Source organism: Taudactylus pleione, unplaced genomic scaffold (genome assembly GCF_031769625.1).
Source record: "Taudactylus pleione unplaced genomic scaffold, aTauple2 ptg000366l, whole genome shotgun sequence".
Classification (NCBI taxonomy): domain Eukaryota; kingdom Metazoa; phylum Chordata; class Amphibia; order Anura; family Myobatrachidae; genus Taudactylus; species Taudactylus pleione.
In genome coordinates this window covers 10,547,205-10,564,920 of record NW_028284767.1, presented here as the reverse complement: position 1 = coordinate 10,564,920, position 17,716 = coordinate 10,547,205, and the positions used below count along the sequence as shown (strand labels likewise).

The 17,716-nt window shown below is 43.4% G+C and overlaps 1 protein-coding gene across 1 annotated transcript in view; it reads right to left on the bottom strand.

Moving 5' to 3' along the window:
- The window catches only part of LOC148508475 (serine/threonine-protein kinase SBK2-like), a 52,321-nt gene that overhangs the window by 13,884 nt on the left and 20,721 nt on the right, over positions 1-17,716 (bottom strand). The gene's annotated exons all lie outside the window — the stretch shown is intronic.

Sequence of the window (17,716 nt, the reverse complement as noted above, 5' to 3'; positions counted from 1 at the left end):
CCATGTAAATTTTAAAAAAAGTGCAAATGTGCAGATAGATCCTGTATAATTCACATATACCAGGCAATAAAAAAGAAATGTTTGGTGAAAATATGAAAAAACAAAAACATACCAATTAAAATCCGTGTTAATCAGAGCATAGTTTCTCACAACAGTTAACTTGCTGAAACAGTAAATCTCTATCCTACACCACCATCTAGTGGTTAAACAATCAAACTACAGGCTATTACAGAATAGGTCTTCAAATTGCACACGTCCCTGGGCACATATTAGATAAAATTAGAGATGAGCGGGTTCGGATCTCAGAGATCCGAACCCACCCGAATTTTGACATCCGGGGCGAGAACTGAACAGGCGTTTGGTTCCCCCGCCGAATCTCAAACCGAGGCAAAACCATAGAGACAAAATCTTGCGACTCGCGAGCTTTCGTATCTATGTATATAAGGGACCACGCGGCGGCCGCCATTTCACTCTGGCTGTGGAGACTGAACAGGGAGGGTGGGTAGTGTAGGGCTGGGAGAGGTAGTACTTGCATGTCTTTTGTCTATTTTTTTTCTGTGTGTGCGTGATAGGCTTAGCCGCACAAGATACAGCAACGCTACCTAGTGCTGCCCAACTCCAGTCATCATCAATCTGTGCTCTGGGCCCAAGTTCTGGACCCGAAAAAAAACAAACCAAAAATTTTTTATCTTTTGTCTATTTTTTTCTGTGTGTGTGTGTGTGTGTGTGTGTGTGTGTTAGGCTTAGCCGCACAAGATACAGCAATGCAACCTAGTGCTGCCCGACTCCAGTCATCATCAATCTGTGCTCTGGGCCCAAGTTCTGGACCCGAATAAAAAACAACAAAAAAAATGGTGTCTTTTGTGTATTTTTTTTCTGTGTGTGCGTGTTAGGCTTAGCTGCAGAAAATACAGCAACGCAACTTAGTGCTGCCCGATGCCAGTCGTCATCAATCTGTGCTCTGGGCCCAAGTTCTGGACCCAAAAAACCCAACAAAAAAAATTGTGTATTTTGTCTATTTTTTATCTGTGTGTGCGTGTTAGGCTTAGCCGCACAAGATACAGAAACGCAATATAGTGCTGCCCGACTCCAGTCATCATCAATCTGTGCTCTGGGCCCAAGGTCTGGACCGCCCCCCCCCCACCCAAAAAAAAATTAAATAAAATAGTGTATTTTGTCTATTTTTTTACTGTGTGTGCATGCTAGGCTTAGCCGAACAAGATACAGCAACGCAACCTAGTGCTGCCTGACTCCAGTCGTCATCAATCTGTGCTCTGGGCCCAAGTTCTGGACCCGAAAAAAAAATAAAACAAATAGTGTCTTTTTTTGTCTAATATTTTTCTGTGTGTGCATGTTAGGCTTAGCCGCACAAGATACAGCAATGCAACCTAGTGCTGCCTGACTCCAGTTGTCATCAATCTGTGCTCTGGACCCAAGTTCTGGACCTGAAAAAAAAACAACAAAAAAAAATAGTGTCTTTTGTCTATTTTTTTACTGTGTGTGCGTGTTAGGCTTAGCCGCACAAGATACAGCAATGCAACCTAATGCTGCTTGACTCCAGTCGTCATCAATCTGTGCTCTGGGCCCAAGTTCTGGACCCGAAAAAATACAAACAAAAAAAATGGTGTCTTTGGTCTATTTTTTTTCTGTGTGTGCATGATAGGCTTAGCTGCACAAGATACAGCAGCGCAACCTAGTGCTGCCCGACTCCAGTCGTCATCAATCTGTGCTCTGAGCCCAAGTTCTGGACCCAAAAGAAAAAATTAAAAAAATAATGTCTTTTGTCTATTTTTTTTTCTGTGTGTGTGTGTTAGGCTTAGCCGCACAAGATACAGCAACGCAACCTAGTGCTGCCCGACTCCAGTCATCATTAATCTGTGCTCTGAGCCCAAGTTCTGGACCTGAAATGATCCAGCAAAAAAAATAGTGTCTTTTGTCTATTTTTCGTCTGTGTCTGTGTGCGTGTTAGGCTTAGCCGCACAAGATACAGCAACGCAAACCTAGTGCTGCCCAACTCCAGTTGTCATCAATCTGTGCTCTGGGCCCAAGTTCTTGAACCAAAAAAACAAAAAAAAAAATAGTCTTTTGTCTATTTTTTTTCTGTGCCTGTGTGCGTGTTAGGCTTAGCCGCACAAGATACAGCAGTAACGCAAGTTGCAACCTCGTGCTGCCCAACTCCAGTCGTCATCAATCTGTGCTCTGGGCCCAAGTTCTTGACCCGAAAAAAAAATAGTGTCTTTTGTCTATTTGTATTCTGTGCGTGCGTGTTAGGCTTAGCCGCACAAGATACAGCAACGCAAACCTAGTGCTGCCCGACTCCAGTCATCATCAATCTGTGCTCTGGGCCCAAGTTCTGGACACGAAAAAAAAATAACTAAAAAGTTGTGTCTTTTGTCTATTTTTTTTCTGTGTGTGTGCGTGTTAGGCTTAGCCGCACAAGATACAGCAGTGATGCAAGTTGCAACCTAGTGCATCATCAACAATCTGTGCTCTGGGCCCAAGTTCTGGCCCCGAAAAAAACAAAACAAAAAAATAGTGTCTTTTGTCTATTTTTCTTCTGTGTGTGTGCGTGTGTTAGGCTTAGCCGCATAAGATACAGCAATGCAACCTAGAGCTGCCCGACTCCTGTCGTCATCAATCTGTGCTCTGGGCCCAAGTTCTGGAGCTGAAAAAAACCCCACAAACAAATAGTGTCTTTTGTCTATTTTTTTTCTGTTTGCGCACGACTGCACATGTGTGAATTTTGTAACCGCACCTTGGCTACACTATTGGTGCCTGTGACACAGCTTCAAGACTGCAGAAAATATGGAGGGCTGTCACATGACAGGAGAGCAAGGCCAAGAACCACATGTTGTAGCTGCCGCCAGCAGTGCAAGGCCATCATCTTCCTCGCCCTCTATGAAGGCCCATGCCCCAGGGCTTAAGTCACGCCATCGATATGGTAAAGCTACTTTTACTGAAGTTAAGAAAAAAAAATTGAAAGGGAATTTGCCTTTAGATAAACAAAAAATTGGCAATATGCCATTCACTACACGAAGTGGCAAGGAAAGGATAAGGCCTTGGCCTTTCTTTATGAAGACTGCTGGTTCTGATTCTGATAGCCCTTCGGAAAAAACAACTGTGTGCCCTGAGAATTCGAAATCACAAATCCCCGAGGAGAGTGCAAGTGTGTCCGTGGTTGCCATGTGTGAGCCAGACCTAAATACTACTGTACTGGAGGATCCTCCAAGTTCCAACACGTCACATGACAGGAGAGCAAGGCCAAGAACCACATGTTGTAGCTGCCGCCAGCAGTCATCATGTTAATGCAAGGCCGTCAACTTCCTCGTCCTCTAGCTTAAGTCACGCCATGGATATGGTAAAGCTACTTTTACTGTAGTAAAGAAAAAAAATTGAAAGGCAAGTTGCCTTTAGATAAACCAATATGCCATTCACTACACAGAGTGGCAAGGAAAGGATAAGGTCTTGGCCTTTATTTATGATGACTGCTGGTTCTGATAGCCCTTCTGCTTGTAGTAGTAGTGGTGGTGGTACCATTAAAAAATTGAAAGTTGTTAAGAAGAGTAAGACAGCTCCGGAAAAACCAACTGTATGCCCTGAGAAATCGAAATCACAAATCCCCGAGGAGAGTGCAAGTGTGTCTGGGGTTGCCATGTGTGAGCCAGACCTAAATACTAGTGTACTGGAGGATCCTCCAAGTTAGAACATTTGTGTGCCCTTTGTAAATGTGGGGAAGGGCAGTCAACATCTTGCAGACGTAGTCATCGAGGATGCTTCTGTGGAATTGCACATGGAGGAGGATGATATTTTGGTAGTTGAAGGCGCTAAGGATGATGAGGATGTTGATGATGAAGATGTTGGTTATGAGGATGTCCTTTGTGTAAGTAAGGCAACATCTGTTGCCCATGGATTGAAAAAGCCAAAGCCCATTGTTGTCATGCCGAGGCAAAAGACAAAAAAATCCACTTCTCACGTGTGGAATTATTTTCACCCCAATCTGGACAACAGTTGTCAAGCCATATCTAACCATTGCCAAGCAAGAGTGAGTAGAGGGAGGGACCTAAACCTCCTAGGAACCTCCTCCTTGTTACGTCACTTGGAGCGCATTCATCAAATATCAAAGTGTATGTTGCCAAGTTCCAAAACTCAAAACGTAATAAGTCCAGTATCACCTTCCTGCTCCCTATCTGTGGGATCCAAGCGCCTTCGATCTCCACCACCGACACCTGCATCATCAACATCCTCATCCGTCATCGGGAGTAGTCCTGCTGCATCCAATGTTGTTATTCGAAGCATGATTGCTCCTCTAATATCCGTGATTCCTCAGAAGGATCCTTGATGACTATGCCTGTTGCTGCTGCTGTTGCTGTGAGTGGATCTTCATCCCAGAAGGGGACCAGGAGGAAGACTACTTGTAATGTATCCACCAAAAAACAATTACCTGTCAAACAATCGTTTGCAAGGGCAAACAAGTATGACAGCAATCACCCATTTGCACAGCGGATTACTGACGCCATAACAGCTATGCTGGTATTAGATGTGCATCGAGTATCCACCATTACTGCAGTGGGTATTTCAATAGTTAATTGAGGTCCTGTGTCCTCGCTACCAGATCCCTTCTAGATTCCACTTCGCTAGAACAGCAATTCCATGTCTGTACAAGGACATTAAAAAAACCTTATTAATGTCCTCAGAAATGCCGTTGTACCCACTGTCCACTTGACAACTGATATGTGGACAAGTGGGACAGGGCAAACTAAGGATTATATGACTGTGACAGCCCACTGGGTAGGTGTATTGCCTACAACAGCAACAGCAGCAGCAACATCTACAAAAAGACAGCTGATACAGAGGCAGGCTACTCTTTGTATAACTGGTTTCACTAAGAGGCATACCACTGAGAATCTCTTAGAAAAACTCAGGGAAATCATTGCTAAATGGCTTACCCCACTTGGACTCTCCTCGGGATTTGTGATTTCGGACAATGCCACCAATATTGTGAGAGCATTACATGTGGGCGAATTCCAACACGTCCCATGTTTTGCTTACACAATTTGCCAGACTTATTTATTTGTGTATTTACATTTGGTGTCATATTTTTTAACCCAAGGCAAAATTTTCTTATTGTCCCTAGCCTGTTTAGGAGATAGTAATTTCTGCCTGTCTCTTTAGCGACAATTAACTCTTTTAAGGGATATCCCTTCTCCACAAATTTTTACACCGTTGAATTCAGCTGTTTTTCTGCTTCAGTTTTGTCACTATTACTCCTACACACAGGTATGAACTGTGAGTTGGGTAAACCCCTGACTGTTGCTATGGGGTGGAAACTATTAAAATGCAATAGCATATTGCGATCTGTGGGTTTTGAATATAACATGGTACCTAATTCCCCATTGTTTAATTTGATCAAGATGTCAAGAACATAATTTGTGTCACATCATGCATCAGGGTTAATTTGATGGGACTATCGGATAAGTTTTCTTTTGTCACTATATCTATTAATATCTGAATATCCCCCTGCAGGGCTGCCATCAGAAAATATGGGTCCCGGGGCAGACAAAATAGACAGGGCCCCTCCAGCCCTGGCCACACCACAACCCCAGACACTTACCTCGCTCCTTCTTCTGCCCAGGTTGCTCCTCAGTCCTCCTCACACGCAGTGGCTTGGCGTGACATCATAGTGATATTAGTCAGAGGCATAACTACTGTAGGGTAAATGGCGCTCTAATAAAAATGGTGTCCCTTGAAAACTGTGCCCAGTTGGCATGTAGTAGACCTACTACATACACACTGTGACCACTAACTGTCTGTAGAAGGTCCTGAGGGACCTGGACTTTTTATATGGCTAGTCCCTTGCTACCATATGGGGGTAAAAGTACATGTTATAGTATATAAGTCCAACACTGACTGACTTACTGTATAGAGAATAAGAGCTCTGCAGCTCAAGCTATGCAATGAACTATGGTGTGGCAGCAAACCAAAATGCAGCTGTCTCATTTAGATTTGCTCCTATGTTGCCAGTTGAATTCTCACTGGCAGCAGGGATAAATGTAGAATTTCTTGCCAGGGAATTTTTAAATGTTAGCTTTGGCCAGGCCGGCCTACACTCCCGATTTGGTCGGGAGCTTCCCAAATATTGGGTGCCGCTCCCGACCCCCCTGAAAGGCAGACAAGCCTCCCAGATGCCACCTGCCCCCCTCTACCCCATAGAAACTCCCGCAGTGGGGAAGGGGGGTGGGAGGGGGCAGTGACGCAATTCGTGCTGAATCGCGTCATCATGGCCCTGCTCCCTGCTTCAAAATGCCAATAATTTCAGCATTGTGAAGAGGGGGCGGAGCCATGATGACGCAATCGCCCGCCCCGCCCCCAATGCCTCGTAAATACCCGGCCACGCCCCCCACTGCCCGGAAGGAGGGAGCTGAATGTCGGCAAGTTTGGCTTTCGCTATAAAGGAGAAAACATTTTTTTTAAAATTCAGACAATATCAGTATATTTAAGTATATATTTACAAATATTTTATTATAATACCCCCCTGTCTGTATGATACTTCTGGTGTACCTTGTCTGTATTTTGATTATAATGCTCCCCTGTCTGCATTATTCTGCTAGTGCCCCCCTGTCTGTATTTTTATTCTGAAGGCCTCATGTCTGCATTATTCTTCTAGTGCCCCCCTACTGTATTTTTCTTTTAGTGCACCCCTGTCTGTATTTTTATTATAGTGGCCCCTTTTTTTACTTTGCCCCTCCCCATTATTATTTTCTTTACAAACAGTAGCTTCTCACCCCATGTTGTTTATTTCATTAATGTGCTCCGTCCTTACCCTTTTCTCCACACACACTCACGCTCCCCCCCAACCTGTCTGTATCTTCCACAATGTGTACTCTGCTCCCCCTCCACCTGTATGTTCCTGATAGTGCTCTCCTTCCCCCACCCACGATTCGTATCATGCTCCCCCAGGACTGTAGCCTGCCTACCTGCCAAAAACGTCCAGTTCCCTCCGTTTTCTCTCGTGCGGCTCCTCTGAGGCATAGTCATTGCTTCTTAATTACATCATGAGCTGCTGCTAAATGGTCTGCAGTGATCTTCGGCACCGGCTGTTTTTAGGAAGGAGCACCAGGCTCCTGTGCAGCTTTCATCCCACCCTTGTAATGCTACTGATAGCAGTAGCGGGCGGCGTACAGTACAAGGAGTGGGTAGGCGGAGCGGGAGTGTATCCCTGGGCCTGTTAGTCACTTACTGCTATTGTGCAGCAGCTACGTGGTAGGAGCGGGTGGGCCTTGAGAGTGTCTGGGCCCGGGACTACAGTCCCGGCAGTCCCCCCCTGATGGCGGCCCTGTCCCCCTGCCAAAAAAATCAACAAATCGACAATGTAACGAAAATATAAAATAATGGCCTTCGTAATCATTAAGCTGTCTTCAAAAAATAGACCTTTTTCTACCTCCCACATAAAAGTATTCGCGAAAGAGGCTGCTACCACAGAACACTTAGCACAACCTGTAACTTGTCTATAGAATTTACCATTGAAAAAAATGTCTTGAGCCCTAAGAATGGTTGCTATAAATGCTTCGGTTGTACGACCTGTTCATATTTAAGTACTGGAGACACCATTCTACATCCATATTCGGGCAGAAGATTTAAGGTTGGGTGGCCTTTAACATGCTGCACTAGCCATGTGATCTATGTAAATTTTTGCCCTTTTTTGGCTGTATTACATCTGAAAGATGGAGTGCCAATTCAAATTTAGGGTGGCACAACACCCGGTCGGCCATAAGGGCCGCCTTACAGTCGGGCACCAGTGAACAACCAGTGGCCCAATATTATGTATCAACACAGTATAGCTACCTTCAAATATAATATCATTGATCATGTGCCAATTTCCATACATAAAAAGAAATTCATTGGTGCAGCCCCTGGCTGTAAAATTGATAATAAATTAATTAAAAAACAATTCATTGGTGCATGCCCCGGGCTGAATAATTAATAATCAAAAGAAATTCATTGGGGCAGCCCCTGGCTGTAAAATTGATAATAAATTAATTTAAAAACAAATCATTGGTTCCTAAACCAACCATAACATTAATTAAAAATGTCAGGCAGCAATGCCCCAACCAGCACATAATGGAAAGGAAAAAAGTGCAAGATGGAATAGTCCTTGGGCCCTCCCACCCACCCTTATGTTGTATATGAAACAGGACATTCACAGTTTAACAAACTAATCATCATTGATCATGTGCCAATTTCCATACGTGGTGGAGACAGGATGAAAAAATTTTTACAACGTGGTGGAGACAGGTGGAGACAGGATGAAAAAATTTTTACAACTGTAATCCAGATGGATTTTCCATCTGGATTTGTTGGCCCCACGAGGTTAACACGAGTCTCTAGGCTTGATGTATTTTATCTAATATATGCCCAGGGACGTGTGCAATTTGAAGAATTATTCTGTAATAGCCTGTAGTTTGATTGGTTAACCACTAGATGGTGGTGTAGGATAGAGATTTACTGTTTTTAGCAAGTTAACTGTTGTGAGAAACTATGCTCTGATTAATACAGATTTTTATTGGTATTTTTTAGTTTTTTCATATTTTCACCAAACATTTCTTTTTTTTTGCCTGGTATATGTGAATTATACAGGATCTATCTGCACATTTGCACTTTTTATAAAATTTACATGGTGTTTTTGCAGTTGTTTATCTTTGATGAAATATTTTTTAACATTTAGAATGTAAGCTCTCATGAGCAGGGACCTCTTCCCTCATGTGCTTCTCTTTACGTTTTCTTCTGCTCCTTACTCCCCATAAGGGCACCTAACACGTGACTGCCAACTCCCTGCTGCTTATTGTGAGTGCTTAATCGCTATTGCAGCAATATATATAAGTTGTGTCCTTGTCCTGCATGGTAATGTACTGTAAGTTACTTGTTTCTTGTTCACCTATTAGTTCTATGTACTATGTAAGGCGCTGCGGAACACTTGTGGCACTATATAAATAAAGGATAATAATAATAATAATAATAATAATAATAATAATAATAATAATAACATGACTTTAATATGTTTTCAGTGATTTTTATGTGATGCATTAAGGATGTTTTAATATGTATAAGTGCACTATTTACTTTTTTATCCATGCACATGACTCATGGTCTGATATTGTATACATAGTTTACTGACATGAATGAGGTCACTTCCGGTGCGACGGGGTTGCCACGACCAGAAGTGTCGGTACAGGACGGCTGGCCGGTGGGACCTGGGCTCCCTTTTGGGGGGATGAGGGTAAGTTTTTACACTGTATATTCACTTGTTTGTTACACTATATGTTACTTTGTTGTCCTGAGGAAGGGGATACGCTCCACAAAACGACGACCACGATCACACAATAAATACCCACATATTGGGTTAATAGGTTCAAAGTCTCTGAGTGCAGCCTCGTGTTTTACTGGTGTATATATGTATACACTTATAATTAAAAAACAAACAAACAAACATATTTTTTGCTCGCCTGGCTATGTCGGCTGAATCCCACCTTGAGGTTGGGGGCTATGTGAACATTTGTAATGGGGCCCCAAAAGGTCTAGTTACCCCTGTCATGGATGGCAATTGCAACAGTGTACGCAGATTGACAAATGATGCGTACTGCGCATGTGTATGCACCACAGTGTGCATGCGCAGGTTAGGATTGCGATAGCATTGCGATCATGCACGCAGATGTAACGTTTCTCTTAGCCACTTATATGGACCCACTTGTGAAACTAACACAATACATGAACAACAACTGCAACATATGGCTCATGGGGCTCATTTGCATTTGGATGTAGTCAGTATTATGACACGCCTCTCAGATGTAGCTGTACACGCCCACTTTACCACCACGCTCATATGTGTCGCTTTCACAAAATCCCTGAAATGCTTTTTCAACCTTACAGCATGGTGCACTCATGCTGTTTCTTGTTATAAGTTTCAATATAGCTAGTTAAAAACATGTTATGTACATACCAAAAAAGATTATGCTATCAACAGATGTTAAAAAAAGAAAGGCATAAAATAAAATAGGACTGCAAAAGAAGACAAAAAAATTTCTGAATGCATGAGCAAAGTATTTTTAATTGGTGTCTGTGACATAGTGGGTCTTTCCCACATTCTGAGGAAAGGGTTAACCTCCTGTAACCAGAGGGGAACCACACCCTCACCACAATTATAACCAGCTAAGGTATAAAACCCTGGTAAGTTTAGTTATTTAGTGGAAATGTCAGCTTCAGCAGCTCTCTCTATGCTGGACAATCTGAACCATGACTGCTGTGAATACTCTGCTCGTTTGAACTGCTGCCTCATGTAAGCTGATTTATTGTTCTTGAATTGTGTTTGCCTTATGTAAGAAGCCATTACTGGCTATACCTTTTCAGCTCTGGAATAAAAAACTTACTTGTTTGCAACACCTCAGTCTCCCATTGGTCGTCTGAACTTACCCGCTACATTGTGGTATCAGAAGTGGGATAAAGTGGGTTCTGTGCCAGGGATCCTAAAGAGACCACCATGGAAGTCGTTTTGCAACAAATGTTGGACTTTTTTAAACAGCAACAAACAGTGGTAACTGCTCCAGTACTCCCCAAAATGCAGGCATCAGATGATGTGGAGGCCTTTCTTACCACTTTTGAAAGGGCTGCTACCTTGCAAGCATGGCCCAAAGATTCCTGGGCCATACGGATTACCCCTCTGCTAACAGGTGAGGCCCAAGCTGCATACGCCACCCTGTCACTGGAAAATGCAAAAATATATGACACAGTGAAGTCTGCCATAGCGGATCGGTTTGGCCTCTAGCCAGAAACGTACCATCAGAAATTCAGGTCTCTGTCCTTTGATCCTGATGGAAGGCCATTCATCCTGGCACAGAAACTGGCCACCCATTTAAATGGCTACAGCCGGCCCTACATAATTACACCTGGCTGTTTGTTGCACTTCTTCCTGTACAAGTTGCTCGCTGAGTCCGGCTGCATCGAGTTGAGAATTTGGATTCTGCTGTCTGGCTAGTGGAAAATGCCTTGCTGGCGCAGGATGGTATGGAGAGCCTTTCTTCTTTAATTACACCGGAGTCTCCCTGTCTGTCTCCACAGGCAGTTTGGTCTCAGGATAAGGTGCCCCCATGTATGGATTTGGATAGGCACCAGTACCCCTCACAGGTGATGGCTTCATGGAAATTGAGGTCCACAGCTTCACCCTTCTTTTCACGTAAAGAGGGTTTTCAGCCCAGAAGTAGTTCTATGGGGAAGGTGATGGTTCATGTTTTCCAGAAGTTGGAGGTCCAGAGTGGAGGACTTCCCCAATAACTCCAGCTAAAGTATGTTCCTCCTGTGGCCAAGGTGGGCATCAAGAATGGGCATGTCCACATATGGATTGCTTTTTTTCCGGTGTCTTTACAGCTATAGAGAACTGCCCTCTTCCACCTAGAATACAGGAAAGTGAGCAAGTCGGTAATAGACTGGTCGAGGGCTTGGTGGACTCTGGCTCTGCTAATACACTGATACAAAGGGATTGGTTGTCTTCAGAGTTGTTCTTGCCTCACGAACTAGTTCGCATCTGTTGTGTGAATGGAGATCTTCCGGCCTTTCCCGTTGGCATGTTCCCTTTGATAATCAGGAGAAAGACTAATAAAGTACGTGTGGGTGTGTGTCCTTGGTTACCAGCCCCTGGGCTAATAGGTCATGACTGGCCTCATTTCTGGGCTCTACCAGAAGAGCAGGTGCCTGCAGCAGCCCTTGGAGAGCCATTTCCCTTCTCCCCTGATTTGTTTCTGTCTCGGGTAAAGGGTCCTAAATCAAAGAAACAAAGGAGAAAGGATCACAGAGACTGGCTTGCTTGTGATGTTTTGTTGGGAAAAAAGGTCTCTTCCCATAATGCTACTGCTCACAATGTGCCTGTAAATGCTGATGTTCCTGTTCATGTCAGTGTATCTGATAATTCTGATGACCATGGTATTGCTGAAAGGTCTAGGAACACTGATGTGTCTAGCAGCCCACCTAATTCTCGTAGCTCGGGGAATAATGCTGAGGTTCAATTAAGTAGTATTAATGAAGAGGTCTTAACACTTCCCCTTGCACCTCAAGTTGATTTAAGAAAGGCCCAACAGGAAGATCTTGCTTTAAAAGGGGCCTTTGAACAGGTTCTTTCAGTGGATTGTGTCCTCTTGTCACATGTAATAGCAGTAAAATATCCCCATTTGGTGTTGCTTAAAGAGGTTTTATATTGACTAGACAAGCACAAACAAATAGGGGAGGTGATACAACAGTTGGTGGTCCCGGGCCATTCAGAAGCAAGTTCTGGTTTCAACCCATTAAGTTTCTTTGGGGTGGTCATTTGGGATGGGATAAGACGGTCAGAATAATTTTCCCGTTCTATTGGCAAGGGGTTTAATGCTGAGGTCTCACGGTTCTGTTCCACTTGTTCAGAGTGTCAAAAGACAACAGTAAAGCGACCATCTCCTTCCCCGCTGATCCCTCTCCCAATTGTAGGGGTCCCATTTGAAAAAATAGGGGTTGATTTAGTGGGTCCGATTGAACCACTGTCTAAAGCAGTGTTTCCCAACCTCGGTTCTCAAGGCACACTTACAGTCCAGGTTTTTGTGATATCCATGCCTGAGCACAGATGGTTAAATCAAAATAACTAAGGTACTAATTAAGACACCTGTGCTTAACTGTGGTTATCCTCAAAATCTGGACTGTTAGTGTGCCTTGAGGACCATTGTTGGGAACCCCTGGTCTAAAGGTTATAAATTCATTTTAGTTGTGGTTGACTATGCCACCCGTTATCCGTAGCCATTTCCCTTAAGGGTCGCTACAGCCAAACAGGTAGCGACTAAGTTATTAGAGCTGTTTTCCAGGGTTGGATTACCTAAACAAAATTTTACCGACCAAGGGACAAACTTTATGTCTAAGTTAATGCAGGGGGTGTTAAAGTTGTTAAACACTAAATCTGTCAGACCCTCCATATATCATCCCCAAATGGATGGCTTAGTCAAAGGATTCAACCGTACACTAAAGTCTATGTTAAAGAAGTTTATAGAGACAGGAAAAAGTTGGGATGAGCTTCTACTATTTGTTGTTTGCAATCAGAGAAGTGCCCCAGGCTTCTACTGGTTTTGCCCCTTTTGGAGCTTCTTTATAGGAGGAAGCTACGGGGTGTTCTCGACCTTCTGTGGGAAGCCTGGGAAGAACAAATAATCAGGGCAAAAGCATTCTTCAATATGTGGTCCAGATGCGTAATCGCATAGACCTACTAGGTCAATTGGCCCGGGAAAATTTGTTAAATGCACAAGAGGCACAAAAACTTCTCTATAACCGTAATGCCCGAACTTGAGTTTTTTCACCTGGGAATAAAGCCCTTTTGTTGTTACCTACTCAGGGAGGTAAATTACTAGCAAAGTGGCAAGGACTATTTGTAATTAGAAAGGTTGGCGAAGTAAATTATGAAGTCTCTCAACCTGACTCCCATAGAGGTAAGCAGATTTACCATGTTAACCTATTGAAAGCATGGAAGGATCAAGAGGTGTTTTTTGTAGACCCTGGTTATGGCCATAGTGACCTTGGTCCACAGATTCCTCAGTCCAATGGGGTCTCTCCACCCCTTGAACCTTTGAATTCAGACAAGCTGAAGCCTCCCTTGGGGAACCTTGTTAATGAATTCTCAGATATTTTTTCTGATAAACCAGGGAGGATCAATTTAGTCTTATATGAAATTGTAACCCCACCTGGAGTAGTAGTTCGACAAAGACCCTATAGGCTTTCAAGGGAAAAACAAGTACAAGTAATTAAGGAAATACAAGAAATGTTGAAGTTAGGGGTAATTGAGGAGTTGTCTAGCGACTGGTGTAGCCCCATTGTTTTGGTCCCGAAACCAGATGGTTCTACAAGATTCTGCATAGACTTCTGCAAAGTTAATGCAGTGTCCAAATTTGATACCTACCAAATGCCAAGGGTCGATGACCTGCTTGATAGGTTAGGTTCGGCCAGACATATTTCTACCCTTGATCTTACGAAGGGATAATGGCAAATTGAGCTAACAGGGGAAGCTAGGAAGAAAATAGCTTTTTCTACTCTGCTGGGCCTCTTTCAGTGGAAAACAATGCCTTTTGGCTTGCATGGTGTCTTGGCCTCTTTTCAGAGGGTAATGGATTGGGTGCTTCATCCTCATCAGAATTATGCTCCAGCATACTTGGACGATATTGTAATGTATAGTCAGCATTGGAATGCCCATGTTAATATGCTTAGGGCTGTTCTTCAGTCTTTGAGAGAGACAGGTTTAACTCCTAACTTAAAGAAATGTGTTCTAGGTAAAACTGAAACCAAGTACTTAGGGTATGTGGTGGGCAGTGGATGTCTGAAGCCCCTTGTGAGTAAGGTACAGGCACTAGCTTATGCCCCAGTTCCGACTACCAAAAAAGAGTTAAGATCCTTCTTGGATTTAGCAGGCTATTAAAGGAGGTTTTTGCCTTAATTTTCTCCCTTAGCAGCCCCAGGTCTTGAGGCTGTCAGTCCTACATCTTTTGTGTAAAGACCCGATTTTAAAGTCTCCAGATTTTACCAAGCCTTTTGTCGTACAAACAGACTCCTCAGATGTGGGTTTGGGGGCAGTTTTGTGTCAGGAGTTTGATGGCATTAAACATCCGATTGTATATCTTAGTAGAAAGTTGTTCCCATGAGAGGCTAGGTATTCTGTACTAGAAAAAGAATGCCTCGCTATAAAATGGGCTCTTGAGTCATTGAGATATTATCTTTGTGGGGCCAGGTTTACTGTGTTTACTACAAGCACCATTAAAATGGTTACAGTCTATGAAAAATTCTAACGCAAGACTGACAAGGTGGTACCCGGCTCTCCAACCTTTTTCTTTTGAAGTCCGGCACAGACCGGGACGTCTATATATGAATGCTAATTTTTTTGTCCTGAACTGGGCTGAAGAGTTGGGCTTCCACCATGGGTGATTTAGGTTCATCATTTAACGAGGGAGGTATGTGACAGAGTGGGTCTCTCCCACATTCTGAGGAAAGGGTTAACCTCCTGTAGCCAGTGAGGAACCACATTCTTACCTCAGTTAAGACCAGCTAAGGTATAAAACCCTGGTAAGTTTAGTTAGTCAGTGGAAATGTGACAGAGAGGTTGCACCTTCAGCAGCTCTCTATATGCTGGACAATCTGAACCATGAGTGCTGTGAATACTCTACTCATTTGAACTGCTGCCTCATGTAAGCTGATTTATTGTTCCTGAACTATGTTTGCCTTACGTAAGAAGCCATTACAATGGCTTTGCCTTTTCAACTCCGGAATAAAAAGCTTACTTCCATTGGTCGTCTGAACTTACCCGCTACAGTGTCAATATTGGACAACAATGGTTATATATACATAAACAATGCTCTATTTCTGCTTATCTGCAGGTCCCTTGTTACCTGTGATCCTATTGAGTCATCTTCCATGCCCACCAACACACACTGATTTACACACTGCACCTAAATTGACTTGTTGTTGCTGATGTAGGTGATGTACTGGTTTGGCTGGTCTTTTAAGCTAGCTGGTGTCAACACTGGCTGCAGAATTCACAATCCTAGTTTGTGTGTGCTGTGAGGCTGACATATATATCACACCCTTGTGCAAATGATGGCTGATGGACAGCATGTGGGCTCTGTTTATCCATGAAGGTCTTTTGTTATATGTAGAACTTCTCTAATGCTACAGCCATTTCAGCAGCAGGTGCAGCTTGTGATAGCATGGTTGGTGCAGAAGCAGGCTCCTGGGGATGAGGCCTCTCTTGTTGTACATTTGGCATATACTGTGACTCAACAAAATGGGGAATTACTCCAGGATGATCCATTCTGTAGGATGTATGGCATAGAAGTCGAGGTGTAAGGATCTGGGTAATAGAGAATATCTCTGTTACCGGAACTTCTTTATCTGGAGCTTTTTTTGTGCTGTATAGGGGAGGACACGAGGTAAGTATAGAACATTATTGCATTTTTTTTCCTAGGGAGTCCTACCTGCTACTACATTATCATCATCCTACTCCTTGCTGTGTTTATGGTGGCGAGAGCTGCCCTTATGATGAACCTGTGGTTGCAAACATAGGATAAAATAGATATTACAGGTTGAGTCTCCCATATCCAAAATGCTTGGGACCAAGGGTATTTTGGATATCAGAATATTCTGGATTTTGGAATAATTGTATACATATTAAAGTGGTGTTAGGAATAGGGCCCAAATCTAACACAGAATGCATTCATATACACCTTATACACACAGCCTGAAGGTCATTTTATACAATATTTTCAATAATGTGTTGGCTCAAACAAAGTTTGTGTAGATACATGAAATTCATTTATTTGTCATAGACACCTTATACACACAGCCTATAGGTCATTTTATACTTTATTTAAGGCACAAAATTATTAAAAATAAAGGTTGTGTACATTGAACCATCAAAAATCAAAGGTTTCACTATCTCAGTCATGCTAAAAATATTCTGTATTTCGGAAAATATTTGGATATAGGAGACTCAAGTATTTGATGGAGGCTGTTCTGTGTGAAATTCAAATATGTGTTGGCCATGGCATGTTTATATACTTACATATGGCAGGCATCTAGCATGGCCATAACAGGCCCCCCCCTCTGAGCGTCATGATGTTGCAGAAAAGGGGCAGGGCTAGCAGCAGTGGTAAGTGCAGAGCTCACTAGCCATCCTGAGGAATCCTGGTTGGCTTTACGAGCGGCACTGCACAAGTGATCCTGGCTGTAGGCACCCTACTAGCCAGAAGCAAAGGCAATGGCGTGGTGACGGTGCTACCCACAGAGCCCTTGCGTTTTGTGTGGAAGCACCAGTCCCACAACTCTAGTTATGGCCCAGGCATCTAGTATGAATTAAGTTGAATGTTTAATGCTTCTTTAAATGTAAAACTTGTAAAAAAAAAATCTATACATGCTTCTAGAAAAATAATGCTGGTTATACTTACCAGACTGAAGTAGTGAGAGAGGCCTGGCAGTGTCTTGCACATACGCAACTTCCAGTATCGCGCTAGGAGGTACTTAATCTAATTATTCCTCGCATGAAGTAAATTGAAAGGAAGAGGTGGACCACCTCCTGTGCCAGACGCTGCTCATCTCATGAGACATACAGTACTGTCTTTCATCTGTCTATAACTGACTTTTTTTTCCCAGTAGTTCTCAACTATCCTTTCCAATGTGTCCCCTGCATTAACAGCTCCATACATCGTGCTCACAGCTATCATTTTATAGGCTTTGATATTTTTGTAGCTTAGCTCTCCTCATAAGTTAACCTTAAACTGCACCAACATTTTGTCTTAGGATAGTGATAGGATACTAACCTGGCTCTAAAAGTACTCCACCTCCTGCTACTCTACCTCATGCTACAAGGTGATATCTACCTCCTCTTCTCTGCTATCTCTAGCCTCCCTCTTCTCCCACTAGCCACCCTGACAAACGAAAACAACTATTACCCCTTTTCCATCAAAATCTCAGGTCTGACCTGGGATTTGGAATATGGTTCCAAGCCGGGACAGACCTGGGATTTACCGCATTTCCACTGCGGCGCTGACCCGGGAGTACCCCGGGTCGGCGCCATTCACACTGCACACAGGTGCAGTTCCAGCGCTTGGAGATGATGTCATCACCAAGCACCGGAAACTCCAGATCACCCCTGAACGCCAGACCGGAGCGGACTGGC